Source organism: Mus caroli, chromosome 15 (genome assembly GCF_900094665.2).
Source record: "Mus caroli chromosome 15, CAROLI_EIJ_v1.1, whole genome shotgun sequence".
In the NCBI taxonomy this organism is placed as follows: Eukaryota; Metazoa; Chordata; class Mammalia; order Rodentia; family Muridae; genus Mus; species Mus caroli.
Genome location: NC_034584.1, coordinates 26,896,293 through 26,900,160, shown reverse-complemented (window position 1 = coordinate 26,900,160; position 3,868 = coordinate 26,896,293). Strand labels below are relative to the sequence as shown.

Here is a 3,868-nt window from a genome sequence, read left to right as displayed (position 1 = left end):
CCACAAGCCCCCCCTCTCCTCTCCCCCCTCTCTCTCTTCCCCCACCTGCTCCAGCACTATGACCAGCTACATGCTGCCATGCCCCCCACATGGTGATAATGTACTAACCTCTGAAACTGTAAGCAAGCCACCAAAATAAATGTTTTCTTTTATAGAAGTTGCCTTTTCTACACCTAGAGATATTGCAGGTGTGGCTGCTGTGTCACATGTGCATCAGTGAGTGGCACAGAGGAGACAGACTATGTCTATGCTCAGTGTTCTGACATATGAACATCTGAGTGATTAGTAGTTTAACATTCCCTGAAAAAAGTGAACCTGAGATGACCACCAGTCCAGCGTCAGGAAGGCCTGAACAGGCTCCCAGGACAGAGAGCATGCCACCTAGAAAAAAACTGCCTGGGACTGCAGGCCCCAGAAAGAAGTGAGCCTGAGACAGAGGACACTCTCAAGAGGTCACTCAAGTGAGCAGACTCAAGACAACCACCAGGCTGGTACCATGGGGCCCAGACAAGGAGCTAGCCTGAAATGACCACCAGTCTGGTGCAGACCTGGAGGGTTGGGGGGAGGGCAGGCCATACCAAAGATGACCCCTGCCCAGTGCCATAAGGCACAAGCAGGATATGTCACTCCTAAGGCAACCCCAAACACTCAGAGCCCCCAGACACCACTAAGAGAACCAAATAAGTGGTGGAGAAATAGAAGAGAAAGAAAAACAGAAGGATGTGGGCACAATGAACACAGGCAGAACTGGAGACTCAAGAATAGAGAGGAATAGCCTGATATGAGTAGCCAGTGATGACACCTAGGACAATGGTGGGGTCCACCTGTACTGCCACCCAGGGCCACATCTGGGTCTATGACCCTACAGCAACAGAGACCTATTACCACCAAAGGCCAGGTGGATGTCTCTGGTCTGTGCTGTCAACCAAAAATGTGTCAATGAGGCCTATGAAGAACTGGTCTTCATAATGAATGCTGGATTAGTTACTGTTCTCATTCAGCTCAACGGTGTGAAGGTACAGTCTGCCATGACAGGGATGGGTCCGTCTCAATCAGGAGCATGCTGTCCCTGCAATCAGGGAGCATGAGACAAATGCTAGTGCTCAGCTCACTTTCGCTCTTCTTCCCCTTTCATTCATCCCATAGCTCAATACACACAGTGGTTCCACCAATATTCAGGCTGGGCCATTCAGGCTGGCCTCTCAGTTAAACCTCTCTGAAAACACCCTCACAGATATCATAGACATACCCGGAGATGGATATCCTAGGCCATTTCAGTTTGAGTCATGATGGCCATGAAAACTGACCATCATACATACTGTAGACAGACATCCTAGGCCTGAGGAGATGAGGGATGGAGATAGCAGTTCCTGGGTTCCTGTGTTGGTGTACCTACAAGGAAATATTGAATTCGTGAAATAGCATACGAGCAACAGCCTTAAAACTAATAAGGCTACAGAGGACATTAATTATCATTTAAATGAATAACTGATAACTAAAAGGACAAAAATGTTTAATTTATCACTGAGTTATCATAGGATTATAAGTCATATAATCCTAACTTAATTGTCATTATTCATAGACACATGGGTGTACTCATGAGTCCATTTCTCTGAAGCACTGTTTCTACTGCACATTGACCTCATGACCAAATGAATGTTTCTCAGTGGGGTACACTGAGGCTTCCAGATGGTTGAAATAAGGAAGACAGACTAAAGAAGTCTAAAGCAAATAACCGTAACTTAAAGGAAATGCCTAGAAACACCAGCTTCCAATAATGACAATAATACTTTATATACTTATATATTTATTTGTATGTTTTATTAGTTGCTTTTCATGTTACTGTGACCTGACCAGAGAACATAAAGAGGGGAATTGTTTATTCTGGCTCATGGTTTCAGAGGGTTAGTCTATGATTACATTCACCCCTCTGCACTTAGGCATCATAGTCATGGTCCACATGAAGGAGGAAAGAGTTAGTCTTATGGATTCAGGACAAGATATAGTCCCTGCAACAAACTTCTAGGGACTTACTCCCTCCAAGTAGGTCCTACCTTCCAACACCTCCCAATAATGCCTTTATATTTTCAATCTACCAAGAGATTGAGCTTTTGGTCACATCAGGATCAACCACACTATTAAAGAACAGCCAGACACGTAAATTTCTGTAGACTGTATTTCACCTGAAATGCATCTAAAACTAACTAAAAAGAAGAATACCACGGTCATGCTAAATTGTCAGTATACCTAATATAACTAGAAGATGCTCAGGAGACTTGGGACATACACAGCAGACAAGGGTGGGACCACGTAAAAGAAGAGCTATCTACACAGCCTCCCACTGCCACCCCAGGAAATCAGCCATTAACTGCAGCAACCCGCTCAGCCATTAACTGCAGCAACCTGCCCCCAGAAGACTAGCTGCAACAAGTGGTCGAGACTTGATTAATAACTCACAGAGTCCTTAATTTCTTCCTCCTATTTTCAAATTAGGGCCTTCTAGAAAACACCAAATGTGCTTCTGTAGTAGGCTACATAGGCTTCCCAGATTCCAGTTAATTACCTCAACTTCCTGACCCCAGAGTCAACACTCTGGTTCCCTGGAGTCTTCTTTTTTTTAACTGGGGAGCTTTCCTCTCCCACTGTAGGCTGTTTGAGTCTCACCCAATGCAAATCCCCTCACATCCAGCTCGGAGGCAATAGTCTTGGTCACTGGATCTCATTTGTCCAGTCTCCAGCCATCTCTTCCCTTCCTTGAACATACTAAGATATCATAGACACGAGCAAGACCATAAAATAGAGCAGTGCCCATGGACTGCTGAGGTCCCAGTACCTGGCCATGAACATTTCAAGCCTCACCTTTATAATCATTCCCCTTGAAAGGATAATTCATGTCCTTATTAATAGAAACAAAGTTGTATTCAGCCCATTTCTCTGAAGCATTGTTTCCATTGTAAGTGTATCTTACAATCAAAAAACAAATGTATTTCCATCAGGATACAGTGAGACTTCCACATGGTTCAATGAAGGGAGACAGATTAAAGAAAGCTAAACCAACTTTGAGCTAGCCAAGTTGCCCAAAAATTAAAAATAAAGAGTAGGGAAGCTGGTTTATGCTGTATTTATCTTACTGATTTCCTTAAAGAATCTTAAGAAAAATTACCTAGGGATTGTGGTATATGTCTACATCCCAGAGGCTGAGGATCAAGAGTCAGAGGCCGGGTTGGGCTACACAGTAAGACCTTTGACAGACATGAGGAGATGAAGGGAAGGAAAAGGAAGAGGAGGGAAGGAGATGAGAGAGGGAGAGAAGGAGGAAGCAGAGGAAGAACATAATAATCTAAGAAATGATGTAAAGTAAAAAGCCAAACAAAAGGCCAGCATCGGCAACACTCACAGGCAGGTCAAGACGCCACTGTAGGGGTGGGGTAATGTTGTCTTAGTTAGGATTACAACTGATGTGATAAAACACAATCACCAAAAGCAGGTTAGGAAGGAAGAGGTCTATTTGGCTAACTCTTCCATACCCATAGTCCATCACTGAAGAAAGCCAGGGCAGGGACTGAAACAGGGAAGGAACCTGGAGGCAGGAGCTGATGCGGAGGACATGGAGGGGTGCTGCTTACTGACTTGCTCATCATGACTTGGTCAGGTTGCTTTCTTTCTTTTTTTTTTTTTTTACTTTTCTTTAAATATTATTTATTAGGTATTTTCCTCATTTACATTACCAATGCTATCCCAAAAGTCCCCCATACCCTCCCCCGCCAATCCCCTACCCACCCACTCCCACTTTTTGACCTTGGCATTCCCCTGTACTAGGGCATATAAAGTTTGCAAGTCCAATCGGCCTCTCTTTCCAGTAATGGCC

At 44.3% G+C, this 3,868-nt stretch overlaps 1 non-coding gene across 1 annotated transcript; it reads left to right on the top strand.

Moving 5' to 3' along the window:
- Window positions 1-166: 166 nt before the first annotated feature.
- Window positions 167-298, top strand: LOC115029464. The gene has a single exon (XR_003835040.1). It is a non-coding gene; the product is annotated as a small nucleolar RNA SNORA17 (small nucleolar RNA).
- The last annotated feature ends 3,570 nt before the right edge of the window (window positions 299-3,868 follow it).